This window comes from Acartia tonsa, chromosome 2 (assembly GCF_053477335.1).
Source record: "Acartia tonsa isolate MP-2025a chromosome 2, ASM5347733v1, whole genome shotgun sequence".
Classification (NCBI taxonomy): Eukaryota; Metazoa; Arthropoda; class Copepoda; order Calanoida; family Acartiidae; genus Acartia; species Acartia tonsa.
This window is the reverse complement of record NC_137261.1, coordinates 60901758-60919589: the sequence shown is the minus strand read 5'-3', so window position 1 is coordinate 60919589 and position 17832 is coordinate 60901758. Positions and strand designations below refer to the sequence as shown.

The 17832-nt window shown below is 31.7% G+C and overlaps 1 protein-coding gene across 1 annotated transcript in view; it reads right to left on the bottom strand.

The window, feature by feature from the left end:
- Positions 1 to 9045, bottom strand: part of LOC145312646 (uncharacterized) — a 111947-nt gene extending 102902 nt beyond the window's left edge. Inside the window, exon 1 of the mRNA XM_080151907.1 lies at positions 8819 to 9045. The gene's annotated coding sequence lies outside the window, so the exon portion shown is untranslated. The remainder of the gene's footprint in view (positions 1 to 8818) is intronic.
- Positions 9046 to 17832: the final 8787 nt, after the last annotated feature.

Sequence of the window (17832 nt, the reverse complement as noted above, 5' to 3'; positions counted from 1 at the left end):
CTTCGCAACAGATAAAAAAACCTACTACTAGCATCTAGGGATTCTGTATTTAAAAGAGGGGACCGGAAAATAGCCTGAAACCATCCCAATGATTGAATTATTGTTAGCTTGTGGTTTCTAATTTCAATTTTTTATTTTCATTATTTGATACCTTTAGCTGTGAAGCATAGTTTATGTTGATTATAGTGAATTTACTTCATTAAAGTGGTCATAGACGAGACTCGTGGCATTATTATTGCCATTCCAGGGCCCTAATTCTTGTAATTTAGTGGCGTTCCAGGGCCCGCACTCTTGTAATTTAGTAGCATTTCAGGGCCCATATTCTTGAAGTATTATCATAGTGGTCATAGATGAGACTCGTGGCATTATTATTGCCATTCCAGGGCCCTAATTCTTGTAATTTAGTGGCATTCCAGGGCCCTAATTCTTGTAATTTTATTAAAGCAGTCGTAGAAGAATCTCTACGACCATAATTAGTGGCATTCCAGGGACCATATTCTAGTAGTTTAGGGGCCATCTAGTGTCCTAATTCTTGTAATTTAGTTGCATTTCAGGGCCCTAATTCTTGTATTTTAGTAGAATTCTAGGGCCCATATTCTTGTAATTTAGTGGCTTTTCTAGGCCCATATTCTTGTAGTATCATTGAAGTAGTGATAGACGAGACTCGTGGCATTATTATTGCCATTCCAGGGCCCTAACTCTTGTAATTTACTGGCATTCATGGGCCCACACTCTTGTAATTTAGTAGCATTCCAGGGCCCATATTCTTATAAAAATAAGTGTATGACATTAGTTTCATAATTAAAACCATTTTAAAGATTATTACATGTTATAATACATTGTTATTGTAATACAACAATTTTCTTTGAAACATCTAAGATCTAAAGGAATAGAAAAAGTATTATGGAATTTGTACATCAAACATTATATATCATTTTTACAGAAAAATACTCATTTAGATGAATTTTAATTACTCATAATCAAGAACAATAATAATTAAAATTCTTTCAATTGATCTTGTTTTCGAATAAGAAACAAGAATGATAACAACCATAAAAGCGAAGGTGAGACAAACGAACATTAAAAAAACAAAGACTTGCTTCTTGAGATTAATACGCTGTATCTAAATGTCCTAGGAATCATTAGTAAATGAATAAATTATTGGCTATTTTTGTTCATATTTTAAGCAGTTTTGAATGGGACACAATCATAGAATATAAATTCTTTTGTTGTAATTAATTTTCTTTTGATCTGATTTTTGTTTTAATGTCCATTGGTCGATCATCATAAATGTTCTTAGCGTTCTAACTATAATGCTAACTTTTTAAATGAATATAGAATATACGTGGTTATTATGACAGGGGAAAAATAGTCGCCAATTTAAGTTGCTAGTATGGACATCATTTATGATTAGTTCTTTCATCCAGTAGGAGGGGAGGGAATTGGATTATTATTTTACCTATTGCAAGTTTCACTTTATTGCACTTTAAGCTCCAAGTAATAGATAATTCATAAGCCCTGTGAAAGATTAAGCTCTAAATAAAATATAAGGCATTTTATGACTTTAGAAATTTAATTTGCAATATCATAATCATTTTTGTAGCATTAAACCAGCATCAAAAATGTTCATTACAGTCTTTTGTCGGCCTGTGTATGGCCCTATCAAAAGTAAATTGATTGATTGAAATGGCCAATAAAAAGCAAATCAATCGGTGTTATGGTCATTCCAAGGCTTCAAACAATGGATGCTTAATTACTATAGAAAGTTCAGGGATCTAAAGGGATAAGTCAAGGGCTGATAAACAAAATTACTCCTTCTGTAGATTACAATTAGTGGTTGAAACGTTTGGACACCTTAACGATCAAACCAATAAAATGCAATTTAAGCCCCCTAAGTGTTTAAGCCAGCGAATAAGAAAAATACCTCCATTTTTTTATACTATCGGTTACGTCACTAGAAGCTTTATGCTACTGACAGACAAACAGTCAAACGTCATGTTCCTTTTATACAAGGATAAATTCTGTCTTTGATAGTTGGTAAATATTAGTGGAGAATTGAACTGATTTAAATTATAAGTCATTGTCCTATCCCTCCCTGACAGAAAGTATTTCAAGAATGATAATTTTACAATTTTGCGAAATATAGATTAGAAAAAAACCGCGAAATATTTAATTAATTTTCCAATAAACCTTTGAAACGGATTAATATCCGCGTGGATTAGAACAGCATACTGAAAAATCGTGTATTGCATCGTATTACAGAAAATTTTTCACGTATATTAGCTTGAAAATCTGTTTTGTTTTCATCTTATTTTTCTATTCTAAAATTCACTAAAAGCTGTTTATAATCCGATGCGATAAATAACTTCTTCGGCAAAATATGTAGTGCAGTAATATCTAAATAAAAACAACAAAAAAAGAACATTAACGTCAATTTAAGCGATTAGTTATAACAGACAACAATATTTTTTGTCCACTACCTCCATGATATTTCGTACTTTTTTTTGTATAAAATGATGTAATAAAATATTGTTTAGTTTGTTTTTATCTTGCTAAAATATATTCAGGGATAAATAGCATGGCACCTGCAGGAAAAAAAATCAAGCAAATTTTTTCTCCATCGGCAACAATTTTGGCTGACAAAAATTAATTAGCAGTGCTAAGTAATTCTGTATCCGCCTGTTGCAGCCATTAATCGACAACCAACAACTGCAGCCAACATTAACAATTTATTTAGCCATAGTTGAAGTGCCATTTTTCAGCATATTGCAATCGCAGCCTTGATATATCAAAATAAAAATCTGTCTGCATGTCTCTCTTTATGTCCGTCTGTCTGTCTGCCTTTCCTTCTGTATGTCCGTCTTTTTACTAGGTTTTCAAAGATCAACAGATAAAGATTGCAGAATAAAGGGGAACACCTTTTTTATTAAGTCCTAAAACCTATTCTTTTTTTCCTGCGTTTTTTTTTCTGTGAAAACACTTCCCTAAAAATGCAAACAATACTTCTCTGTCAAAGTAATTTTCTCTAAGTACAAAACAATATAAGAAGCGAGGCTGCTCTATGACTTGCTTATTGAAACTAAACGTTTCAACTGTCAGAAGTCAAGAGCCTAAAAGATTTTCTGAATACTTAACATCTATCTTGGAGGCATTGTATAATATCAATAATTTCCAAAGCCTTTCCCCCAGCTCTTCTATTTTACCAACTTAATAAGTGTGATACTGCAACGTCCATTGACGTGTATTAGTTTATAAATTCTATACTATTCTATGTGAATTCTAAATATATTAGCTGTATATTAAAAATTTGTGAATGTTTTATCATCCACTGTCCTATTACTGTATCCATGAGGGAAAGTACATTGGGCTGTTTTTAACTTTAGTCCCCAATTTTTTGTAATACAGTTTTCTCAATCGTTTGGCTTAAGAACTTTGGTGATTTTTATAGAATTTAACTGGTTGTTTCATGAAGTTGAGTTTCAAAACGTTTCCACTAATAATTATCTTTAGAAAGAGTAATTTTGCGTATCATCATTGGGGATGTATATCAATTTATCGGCTATTGTCCACTCCCTATATCCTTGGATATATTTTGATTGTCAATCCAGCTCGGTTAGGCCTGGGCCCACCTAGGTGAAAATATCAAGTTGGGTCACATCAAAATGTAGCAGGAAAAAAATTTGCAAAAAGTCCATTTATCAATCATTATCAATGGATTTAGGATATACGTGTATATATTTTTTGGCAGGGGAAATTTTGTTATTTTTTTCAGCCAGCTAATATGGGCCTCATTTATTGTTCAGTTCGTTCATCCAGTAATAGGGAATGATATGGGGTAAAGGGGGTATCTTTTTTTAGCCAACTACCAGCATTTCTTTTAAAGTACATGAACATTCAAGTAATAATAAATCGATTCTTATTTCTAATATTTTGTCATTGACATTTCACTAATTTTTATATAAAAATTGTGCTAAGTTGTAGAAACACCTATGTGTATACATATTTTTATTGAAAAGTCCGCTGTTATAAAGTGACACTTGAAACGAGAATTTGACAAGAAATGCACTAAAAGCAAAGTTTTTCTAAAATAAAGTAGTTAATTTATAAGTGCAGCATTAGCAAGCTAACAATATTGTAGAATAAAGTTTGTTTTTGGAATAAATGTATAAATATAGATGTATCATCCAGACAACTACCTGGCCTAAGTGGTGGAGACCATCATCGTCTGTTAGTAAATTGCTATGTGTTGTTTTGAAGAGACTCGGCTGTGTTTATATTTCCAACTCTATTAGCTGATTTTAAAGACCCAATACAAAATGACCTGTGGACAGAGTCACATATAGCTCATGCCCAGTCTTTTTTTATCCACTTCTTAATAAATATCATAGAGAACATTAGGAAGCCATTAGTTACCTACTTTGTTTTGAAAAGCTTTGATTTTGACAATATACTTGTTTTCTTTTTCTCTCTCTCTCTCTCTTTCTGTCTTCTTTTTTATCCAATTTTCCAATCCTATGTGACGTGTGAGTCTAGCAGGCGTATTCTCACTTTTAAAACAGGGGGATTCATTTTAGACTTCAATGGGTGGGGGTAAAGGGGTGTTTACTCCCCTCAAACTATGAAACCCATTATTTTACAACCTTCAAATTAAAAAAAATATATATTAAATTACCCCTATCAAAACTTCGAAACTCCTCTTTTTACCCCACCTCAATAAAAAAATAAAAAGCTTGGACGTCCAGAGAAAGAGAGAAAGGGGATATTGGAAATAAATTATTTGGGTACCCCTAAGTTTTTAAAACATTTTCTCTTATTCGTTTACTTATTATCATTTGGGACTTTTATTAAATAATGAACAGTGTTCCAACTTTTCATCTAAAGAATGAAAAATAAGGGGTGAACTTCAATTTATTGTCTATTGTTTTATATCTTAAGTAATAAGACCTGCATACGCTAGTGTCAGTGTCCAGGGAGGGGACATTGAGCTGAATATTACATTTGTCCCCAAAGTTTAAATTTAACGTTTTCATGTTCGTTTGCTTTACAATTTAGGGAGTTTTATTTAATTTTAATTAGTTGGTTAATTTAGTTATTTGTCCAAATGTTTTAGTCAATAATTGTAACCTACTGATGGAGTAACTTTGTGTATCATTATTGGGGATGTACATCAATTTATCGGCCATTGCACAATCCCTTTAGATCCCTGGTCAGTCAGTGTCTAAGTGCATTGTTACATGGGACGGTAGTGTCAATCAAAATAAATTTTTTTTGGACAAAATCTGACCAGATTTTTTTTCTCCTGCCATATCCGGACAAATTTTACTTGCAATTATATTGCAAAATAAATAAAAAATATCAATATTTAGATCTTCAGAATAAGTTTAGAAATATTTCCAGTATGGCTTCGAAACTGATTAATATCCGCTGGATTAGAACCGGTTCTCAGCCATAATGAAAAATCATGTATAGCATCGTATTACAGAAAATTTTCAATGAATATTAAACTAATAAAAATCATAAAAATAATTTTTAATCTTATAATTTTTCATTTTAAAATCTGAATAACTATTGCTGCTTCCAAAATATAACAATTTAATTTAATAAATTTTCCGTAGAAATTTAAATAATGTTATTCATTATTAGTTTAATAAGAATGTTTGAATAAATTATAATTTAAATGAATAACATACTCTACTTAAATAGATTATTATTACTTGGATCTTACATCAGATTATTATGTACTCTAATAAGGTGAAACTTGTAGCTGCCTATAATAGCGATTCTGTCATTCATCCCCTTTACCCCATACCATTACCCTCCCCTCTTACTAAATGAAAAATTGACCAATAATGATGTTCATGTTTGCAACCTAAAATTACGACAAATTTTTCCCTGTCATAATATCCACGTAATTTTAAATCCATTTCTGCTTATGTATATCAATAACTGAATGTGTGTCTGTCTTTATAAAAATTGTTTGCCCTTATTTCCATAACTATCTATAAAACGGCTTGTACTGAACTGTATTAAAAAGTTTGACCACAACTTAGATTTTAGAGGCATTCAAACATCATAAAATGTTCGAGATTTAATACTCATATAGGCCAAAAAAATTTATTCAAAGTATATTAACAAGGCGAATTATATCCATAAGAAGTGTAGTAATAACAAGTTAACGAATTTATTTACTTAATTATATAAAATGTAGTTTTTTTGTTGGTCCTTGGATGGTTTTAACTATTTTTCTGGTCCAAAGTCCCAAAGTAAGATGTTCTAAAGTGACACATCTTAAAAGATTTAGTATCTGTCTACAAACAAGGATATATAAAGGCTCTCTAGCACTCTCAGACATACTAACTTACAGACAGACCAGATTTATAGACTAGCTACGCTTCTCAAAAGGTGGATTAATCGTGAAGTCTTTTCAGAGGCAAAATTGAAAAAAAACCTTAGATAGATACTTTTTAAATAGACATTCATATCATGAAAAGAAAAAAGAATAGGCAAGTTATATTTTAAGTATGGCCTCAAAACCGATTAATATCCACTGGATTAGAACTGGTTCTCAGCCATACTAAAATATTACGTATAGCTTGGCCCCTCGTGGTTACCAAATCTGGTTTTAATCTTTTATTTTCATTTTTATTTCCGCGGAAAGCTGCCTGTAATGCGATTCAGAACTGTTTTTATCGGTAGAACTACATTGTATTTGATCAGAACATCCAATCTTTTTTTATTTTGGGGATGGTAAAAAGTCTTTATAGGTATAAACTATTGTTCGTCTATTTATCCCTGAAAAATGTACTAGATAGATGGATAGATTGAAAATTGAATTCATCTCTTTTGCACATTGTCAAAAATACATTCTATCAAGGATGTTAAAGCAAAAAAGTAGCGCCACAAAAATTCAAGAAAATAAAATGGAATGAGAAAAAAAATTTATTTCAATTTTGGAAAGCAAAAATCCAATTTTCCTTGAAATCTTCATAAAATAAATTTTAACAGGCAGAAAAGCTAGAAGCCAATGACCAAAACTTTGATTTTTATTAACATGCTTTAGCCTTTAAGACATTATTATAACCTTATTGAGCCAATGTCTAATATTTACTTATTTTGACAGACAATTAAAGGATTAGTTATTTCTAACTAATAAATGTTTAATAATTACTAATTCGTAATAAGGGAAAAAGTTCTTAAAATTTCATTCATTCTTAGTTATTATAAGAGTAAAACACTCATCAAATATTAAATTAGGTAGGCGAACAAAACTTCAGTTTACATAAGGCTAAGGTTTGAATCATATTAGTAGAATTAATAGTAATAAGCTCATAATGCTGTAAACATTTTTTATAGATAAAACATGTAAAGAAACGAAATCATAATAAAGTAAAATTTGTAAATATTTTAAAAAGTTTTTCTTTTTAACAGTTTGTTTTGATTTCTTTTTGAGAGTAAATTTGCTGAAGGTTTTTTTCTTAACGCCCTCTTACACTCTAAAGTAAACTAATTTATGATATTTATTAACCCTTTTTAGACGAATAAAAAAAATAGGATATTAATCGGATTAATAAAAGCCATACTATGATGAAATACTTTTCCTTCCCTTAAACTTCTCTAAAATTTATTAATTTGTAGGACCTCTATAGAGACCTAGAGTCGTGATATTCATTTATCCTTTCAGATCACACTAACAGAATCTATTCTAATCTATTCAATCTATCATTCTATTCTGATGGACATATTAGATAGATAGATTATTTATTTATACTTCAGATCTCACTATTCTATAGAAAATATTATTGATGTAACCAACCAATCGAGATTTAAGTCCACAAAGTATTAAGCCAACGAATCAGAGAACGTGTTTAAAAACACTGGAAACCAGAATAATTTACAGTCCAATGACCAAATGGACTTAGTTATTTATTGGATCGTATTATAGTCAGCTTTGCACGGATATTAATCTTACGATTTTTATTTTAATATTCGTCGAAAATTGTAGCTGACAAATCATCGTTTTGGTTGAGAACCGGTTCTAATCCAGCGGATATTAATCGGTATTAAAGCCATACTGGAAAGATTTTACATTTTTTCTTTAAAAAACCTCACTTTTCTTTAAAAAAAACTCACGTTTAAAATATTATTATTTGTTGCGATAATTAAATTACAATGTTTATTGAATCCAAGATTTTCATTTGAAAAATTTACTAAGAAAATATTAATCCACAAAATTTATAGAATTAAATCTATACCTAACAAAAAATTCATCCTATAATTATATATTAAATATGATTTGAAACATGGATCTGAAAGGATAAAACAATGAACCAAAAATTGATATACTCTCCCAAAGACGATTGGAAAAGTTTTGACACTGATGGTTTGTACAACCTATTAAGATTTAATAAATTTTCCCAACGAATGAAAGATCGTGTGTAATAATCTCTGGGGACCAATAATTGAATTATCTCATTTATAGGCAGTTGACCGGAGTTACATTAATAAAAAGTTATATGTAAATAGAGTAAAATTTGTTTATAAACTAATGATAATTTGCGTTTCTATGGGCACTTTTTTCAGTACTTAGATACCGATTAATATCTGCTGATTTAGAACCGATTCACAACCAGACTGAAAAATCGTATGAAGCATAGTATTACAGACAATTTTTCACAATGAATCAAATAAAAATCATAAAATTAAGGCACCTCAGGGCCAACAAAAAAGATTTTATTCTTCTAAATTTTCATTTTAATTTTCGCGGAAAGCTGTCTATAATATGATGCGATAAATATCTAATAATAAAAAAGATACTTACACTAAAAATGTCCAGATAATTTTTAACTAACTTGTCCATTATTAATTTTTGACCACATATCACTTTAAATTCAATCTTTCAATTGGTATCAACTTTTCCTCATAAGTCACTTTTTATTGAATCATTTAATAGTAGCTTATATGCTTAATTTAATTTTCATATATTTTTTGCGTCTGATATGTTTTTCACTAAACTAACTTGAACATTTAATCTAAATAAGTTTCTATCACTTATGAATGTGTGTGTGTGTGTGTGTGTTCGGGTACTTTGGGGGGGGAAGAGAAGGGGGGGGGGAGATTGGGGACTTTGTAGATGGCTGTGAGTAAACCGTGAATAGAAGAGCTAAACACAGCCAGGGAGGGCTCCGTAGAGTAAAAGAATCTGTTTAAAACTCACATATGGATTCGGAGAGGGACATTTTAGAGACATTGTAAAAGGAGGGGATAGGGGGACTTAAAAGGGGGGCATTCGGAAGCGCTACACTTAAAATAACCTTCTCTTTTATATAAAAGAATCTTGACAATATGGGGGATGTCCAAAAATAAAGAGAGGGGGAGGGGTTCTTTTGTAATTCTACTCTTAATATATAAAATATATATGTATAGTATATGGATATATTGTATTGCGACCTAACTCTTATTGTCCCTCCCTAGCTCCTACGGGGTCTCTGTCTGTCATAGTCGCATATCAGGCCAGGGACAGCCTCTGAGGACAACAATGGACAATTTCTCCCCTCCCCTCGTCAGTAACTCAGAAGTGGACAATTCCTGCCCATTGTGGAGTTGTGGACAATTTCCCCCCGATAAGTTCTTTGTGCTTCTCTCTCTTTCTTTCTTTCTCTCTTTCTCTCTAAGGACAATATAGTTTTATATACAAGGAGACATTTCTTCCCCTTTTACACAAGAGGACAATTTCTCCCCTTTTGTTCTTTTTGGCTTCTTGTATATTTCTCTCCCACTTTGATCTACCCTATAACTTTTGTCCCTACATCAATATCCTGCTGTTTGACCCCTTTTTCTCTGTATCTGGACAAATTTTCCCCTCATCTCTGCCTGGCCTTATATCAGAGGACAAATACTCCCCTATATATATAAAGGACAATTGTTGGCCGCATATCTGGTGATGCGTCCTGCTGGCTGTCTGTCTGTCCGTCCGTCGGTCTGTCAGTGCTTCCTTTTGTCCTTTGTGAGCTGTGCTGTGCTGTTCATATCCTCCGCACAGTGCCTCAGGACATTTATACCCTTAGCAGGACATTTCTTCCCTTATTAAACATCCCCCCTGAAGGGACAATTCCTACCCGTTTCCCTGTGTGGACAATTTCTCCCCTCTATTGCGATATAGTTCTGCCCATTGTCCTCTAAAGTATATAGATGTATGTTTATCTATCTATCTGTATCTATATATTTTATCCAGGTTATATGTATTTATATATATTTCTTTCCTATACAGATCAAAGCATCACAAAAAGATATTTTTTCTGATAAAAATCTTTTATACAAAATCATTTATGATAAAAAAGCTTATTATAGAATTTAAGTTCTTCGAAATTGTCATAATGATACTGTTTTCTTCTAAGGGAAACTTTTTGATTTTTATTCAATTTTGGAAGGACAAAAATACATTATATATTAGGTATTTTTTTATAAAAAAAAACGTCACATTATTCTAAATTCACATTATATTTAAATCGAATAATATCAATACAATTTCTAAAAGTAATGAAAATATCAAATTAAAGCCAAAATATCATAAAAAGGACGTTTTGACAATTTTATCCAATAGGAATTTAGAAGTTAGGGGGACACAGAGACTATTTCAGCCAATCACAGCAGAGGTTGACAATGACAACCCCACTTTCAGATAAAAAGCAATGATAAGTTGACACTTTCAACCAATCACAGCTCGCATTGACAAATCTGTCCAATCAGAGAGCAGGGGTTGACAGTTTCAGCCAATGAGAGGAGAGTACACAGAGCTATAAATTGTCCCAACTGTCATCCTCTGTGCTGTGATTGGTTCATGTGACATTCTGCGCATTTTGTCTCCATAGTTTTGTGTGTGTATGTAGGTGTGTCACACTCACACAGTCACACACACACACACACACACACATTTAGACTAAAATAGAGCAAGAAACAGCTAGATAGGAAAGGAGAAATAATATAAAATAGAGAAAGAGTCATATGTATAGGAATTGTAGACTTTTTGTCAGAAAATGAGGCTTTATATCTATGTGTGTGTGTGTGTGTGTGTTTGTGTGTGTTTGAGCATACTTTGATATACCATGTCACACACCCTTCCCTCTTTCTTTACATCCCCTTCCTTTGTCATATCTCCCCCTCCCACTTCCCTTTCTTTTGTCATCGGAGAATGTCTTCCCTTCTAGCAAGCTACTCTATTCTCACCCCCCAATGCTCTCGGAAACCTAATCTGCTCTCAGATATGGCCTCAATACAATCACTGTGCGGTCATAACGCAACACGGAAGTATATTAACTGAATATTTTAGGAACAAAGTGAAATAATAGAAACCTTGTCCACAGGGTGATTTGAATTGGGTCTTTGAAATAGCATCGGAAATATAAACACAGCTGAGTCGACACAATAAAATTTGAAAGCAATTTAATAGCAGACGATAAGCGTCCACTCCACGCCAATTGGACCAGGTAATTGTCTGGATTATACATCTGTACTAAAAATAAGTATTTAAAAAAAACATGTACTTAAAAACACCTAATTTTTTTCCAGTATTACTTCTATTCCTACTAAATTTTCGTTAGATTAGAACCGGTTCTAAGCCATATTGAAAATCATGTATTGCATCGTATTACAGACACTTATTCACAAATTCTAAAATAAAGATCATAAAATTAATACCAGTTTTGTAAGATGTCTAAACAATCGGTCTGTCGGTCATAACCTTGTTGAAAAGTATTGCCCCATAGTGGCAAACACAGTCAAAATACTACTTTACCTCTCTTCCCTATATATTTTCTTTTATCCCTCTACTAAACAGCCTTTTATAATATACGCATATATATATGTTAAACAGGGAATTAAGTGATAAGACAATGAACATTACAAATAAACAAAAATAACCGCTTCTGTAAATAACAATCATAGGAAAAATAATTAAACCAGATGTAATAAGAGTGCCTAAAGTTCTTATAATTTTGGGTACCAACATAATATTTTACAGCCATTATACTCTTTCTCTCTGGTATCATACACTATAACTTTACCCTATTTGTAAGAGAGTGTGGGGGGGGGGGAGGTTGATAGATAGGTATATTGTATATAAACCTATCTATACATATTATGTTTATAATATGAAAATATCAAATACATAAATACATCGAAAAGTTTTTTTTATTAAAGAATTAAATAGTGTAACAATGCATTGATAGATGTTCTTTGTAAGGAAGCTTTTTCAAAATTTTTGAGAGTTCAATTGATGAAATGTGATTTAAATGATCCCATGCGGGGATCCCTAATCCAGTGGGGCTCCACAGTACCCAACTTTATTTAACCTAACCTAGATTAACAAACCAACAAATGTAAAACTAACCCTCCCTTATTTCCAATCTATTTTAAAAAATAAATGTGAAGGGGGTTATCAGTAATAAACAAGGTACTTTTTTTTATCTTCAATTCGTTGCACAAGGTTGTTGTCATCCTTGTTTGAAACATGAATGTCCAGATTTTCTGACAAAATTTTTGAAATGTCGACAAATAGCAGCAGAACACATAACAACCCATAATTTAATGTTGTAAATCGTAAACCAAGTATGTTCATATTAAACATTAATTTAAAATTTTGAAAAAAAAATTCTATAATAAATTCTATAAATTCTTCAAATTAATGTTTTGCTTCTATCGTCCTTTTATTTAACAACCTTTGTTTTTAGATCCTTTTCCTAAAATTTTGAACTGCTTTAATTTTTTTTTTGAAGCTAGAAGAACAATTTTCTTCTAGAAAATGTTTATTGTTATGAAAATTTACATTAGAATTGTAAAAATATAAATTTTGCCAGCGACAGTTTACTTGGCAGCTACCGGCAGCCGCAGTCTAAATGAACAGATGGTTGTCGCAAAAAAATCTCCATTAAGAAATAAACCATCTAGTTTTGTTAGCAGCCAAGAACATTACGACATTTAAATGTAGTTTCTAACAGACAGGCCAAAATTGTCAATTAAAAAGAAGATTTTCTGCAGAAAAAAAATAATATAAAGTTCAAAATTTGACATTTCCATAATTCTAATTTTGGAAAATATCAACTTTAATGTTTTGTAACAGTTTTAAAGACCAAATAGCATAAGACAACTAGGATAGGGATAAGGGATAAGACAATGACCAATAAATTAATGTACATCCCCAATGATAATAAACAAAACCATCCCTTCTATAAATTATGATTAGTGGTTGAAACTTTGGACATTCAACTTGATGAACCAACCTATCATAGTTCAATAATTTATGAAGCCAAAAAATTAGTAAACGTTATTATAATACTTTAGGGACTAGTGTAATAAACAGTCAAATGTCCCCTCTCTTCTTAAAAAAATACTGATATTGGCTTCAACTGAGAATTAAGCATAATTTTTGTTTTTATATAGAAAAATGTAGCATAAAAGATTTCGTGATTTTTGTTATTTTTCACCATACTTTTCTGGAAGTTATGTTTTCTTTAGATTAATTGATTTGATTTATGGATAAAGTTGCAGGATAAATATTTACCTTTTTAACACGGAGAAAGAAGAAATATTATTAGATTTTTTATAAAGCAATGGATATAGGATATACGTGGATATATTGACAGGGGAATTTCGTCAATTTAGCTTCCTAATATAGACCTCATGTATTGGTGAGTTAATCAATCATCCAGTAGAAGAGGAGGTGATGTAATTTCCTCATTGAATCCATCAGTTTGCGAGATACTAAGAATCATCTGGAGGAAGGGGAGGCAGTCATTGTTCTACTTTGTCTTTTACTTATAGTATAGTTTAAAACGTTTATAATTAACGTAAATTGAGTATAAATCTTCGTTTTTAAATGTCTATCAGACCCTATTGCTATGGGGAAATTGTGATTTTCTCCACTGCTATTGAAAATAGAGATCTAAAAGTTTTAGTGAATATCTAATGCTATATATTGTTTTGTCCGTCTGTCTGTCGGTCATGCTTCAAAAGACATAAAACTTGTTTTTTAAAGGGTTTGTGAAGTTTTTGCATATTATCTCTATTTTTTGTTATGAGAACTGAGCATCTGCTCTATAACTAACTTTGATCCGTTTTCTATTCCATGGTTTTATTTATGCTTCGCTTCTTATGGATGTTATCATCCTTGTTTGTATGAAAATACTTTTGCAGAATAATTTTCTTCTGGTAGCAGTTGAGAGGCATTATGTGTGTGTGTGTGTGTATATGTGTGTGTTGATAGCATGCATATAAAATGAAACCAGGTGTATTCTCTCTCTCTCTCTCTCTCTCTTTCTCTCTCTCTTTCAACAGTTACAGATCACTTTAGCCATAGAAATCAAGAATAAAGGGAGTTAAAAGAAGAAAAAGAAAAATTGTAAACAAAGTTTAATAGCGCAATATCCTATCATATTAAGTAGTAAAAAGCTTAAAATCTCAATAAATACTGAATTGATTGCGTTCTCTTTTTTGGTCAAGCTTCTCATTCATTTAGAGAATAAATAACAAATGCAGACAACCAACTCTTTAATTAGGCAATCTTTATCTAAAAGTCCCAACTAAAGTCTGCGTTTTTAAGGCGTTGCAGTTGGTACAAAAGGCCTAACAAAAGGGTCTCTACCACTTGGGTCAGGTAGTTGTCTAGATTATACATCTATACTTATTGAACACACATTCAATACCTCTTTCCCTGAAATACTTAACTTCTCCCCTTCATCCCCAGCCCCTCCATCATATGCCCTCATTTAACCTTCCTTCCCTATTTTAAAACTATTAATTTAAATGTTGACTTTTCCCCACCTCTCCGTCCATAGATAGGCTTCTTTTTTCACTACTGGTTCGTGTTCATATTAGAACAATTGAGTGATATTAGACTAGGATCTAATGGAATAAGACAATAGCTAATAAATTTATGTACATCTCAATAATAATACACAAAATTACCCTTCCTGTGGTAAAAGTAATTGAAACGTTTCAACATTCAACTTAATGATCCAACTTATCCAAATTCAATATAGCCTCCAAAGTAGTTGAGCCAATAAAAAAAAAAAAAACATCATTTTAAAACTTTGGGGACTAGTATAATAAACACCAAAATGTCCACTACCTCCCTGTGTTTAAGATTTATCCTTTAAAAAAACCTATTCTGATCAGTCTAAAATTGATGTCTCTAATCGAATTAGAGTAATAGTTACCCTTTTAAAAGCTAGTATTTGTGCTTCCCTCTCTCCCCACCCCCCGCCACCCTCCAAACACACCCCCATCGCCCCAGTGGGGGTCAAACTGCCCCTGTCACGACCTAACCTAATTTATTACTGTGTTTAATTTCCCTAATGGGATTTTACTAAACTCAGATAATTGCTCGGGCTCACTCTACACAGGGGAAATCCTTCTCCCCTAGAAAATAAAATATTTAATTTTTAACAGCGAAGCTTCTTTCAAATTCTTTAAATGTTCGTATGTCTGTCTGCATGTAAGCTACTTTAAAAGAAGACTGCAAACAAAGTCTATATTTACAAATATACGCCTGACTTTCATTGTGAAAATTTCCCTACTAAAAACAAGAAATGAAAAAGTATTGATTTTTTACAGACATCTACCTGCCCCATGTGGTTGAGACCCTTTTCGTCTGCTAGCAAATTTATTTATGTTCTTTTGTAGGGACTCGGCTGTGGTTATATTTCCGACGCTATTAGCTATTAGAGGGGCATATAAAGAAAAAAAACGAAACAGTTAATTTTCCATTTTTCAAAATCACGAATATTGAAATTCACCTCTCGGTGTTTGGGAAGTGGGGGGGAGGATATGATATTCCCACTGTAATTAGTATAATATAAATATTGTTTTAAAATAATGTTAATTTTTCAGTATTGAAACATCCCTGTTTCTTCATTGGTGGGATCAGAAATTAAAACCAATTAAATTACTTTGCCGTGTTTTGCCACTTTTTATCTTTTTTTTTCTTTCTTTTTTTAAAGGGTAACACTAGTCGCTAGCTTTTATAATTTTCTATTCTTTTAAATGGATATTAATCTGTTTATCGAACAATTTATCAATTTTATGCAATATATCTACATTTTATCTTCTAGTTTTGTGTGTGGAAAAGTTTGAACACTGTTAGTTTGTACAACCCTATTAAGATGTAGATGAGATAATGTGTTTATAAAACTTTGGGTACCCGGCCAATTTCTAAGTCCAATGCCCCTTTTACCGACGAATTCTACCTCTTTTTAAGTGATATTTTGATTATATATTATTGCAATTCCTTGTTTTCTATAATTTCTCTCACTTAAAAGCGAAGCTTTTCTATAATTTTGGTCTGTCCCTACATCAGCCCGTCCGTAACAGTTAGCTCTTTTTGCTTGTACAGACAATTCTTTTTAGACTTACAAATTAATGTTCTGCATATTAAGTTCTCACAATCTGCAAGAGTTATTGTTCGTTTGTCCTTCCTTCTGATTTTTAAGCTTCATTTTTACGAATGTTGCCATCCTTGTTTGTTATCAGTTGTATAATTACATAGATAAAGTTTTGGTTTATCTATAATTAAAGCCATTACTTTTAAATTAAACTTGTACAAATTAAAATTATTTGAACTTTACTCTAAATTTTGGAAATGGATAAAAAATATACAAATTAAAAGCTCAACAGCCGTCAAAGTTAACTACGAATGCTGCATAAAGTCAATTTATCAGGGATTGAAGGGACATTGGACTGTAAATTATACTGGTACTCATAGTTTTATAATCACTTTTCTTATTTGCAGGCCTAACACTTTTGTTAAACAAAGATTTCATTGAAGTACTCAAAGTTTTTGAGCTAACGAATGAGAAAACTTGATTTTAAAACATTGGGTAACGTTGTAATATACAGTTCAATGTTCTTCCCTCCCTTGATTTTTATTTATGTTTGAGATAGCAAATTATATTTTAGTTATTTTTCGCATCGTATTATAGATAGCTTTCCGCGGTAATTAAAATGAAAAATTATAAGATTATACAAGTTTTCTTGGCTCCGAGAGGCTAGGTTCATCCTAACAAAACCGGTATCAATTCTATGATTTTATTTTAATATTCGTGGAAAATTTTCTGTATTACGATGCTATAAATAATGTGACTGTGACTGAGAACCGGTTCTAATCCAGCGGATATTAATCTGTTTCGAAGCAGTACTGGAAAACATTTTCAAATTTCATGTCCCTATCCCACCCATGATTTGATAAACTCGTTGTAATTAGTTTTTCATTTTTGTGGGTAATTAGGAGTTCATTTTACATCCTTTTTAAAAGCGAAGCTTCTTTACATTTATAATATGTACGTCCTAACGGATAGCTGTGGTTTTAAATTAGGTATATTAATAATTGTAATGCTGATTCCCATAACGATTTGGTATGCTATTATGCGTGTATCATGAATTACCAAAAGACATTTAGAAAAAAAGCTTTTTACTTTGTTCAATTTCAATTAACGAATTTTAGGTTGCTACTCTTATTGATGTTGTCATCTTTGTCTTTAATTCATCTAAAAAGGTATGTGTAGAGGTAATGAGGCAATGAAGTTATTCTGGGGAGATTTGTCTAAGTAGGGTGGTGGTACCCTCCCCTAAAATAAATAGACCTTCCCAGAACCAATGAGAAGCTATACTGAAAAGAATAACCGTATCGGATTAGCAGTTTTGGTACACACAAAGACAAACAGAGAGCTTTTACTTTGTTATAAGGATTTACATTTAAATATGCCATATTTGATTTCTCACTCAAAACTTATATTAGACTAATACTAATTGACCGTTTAGTAGTTCGCGAGATCTTGCAGGACA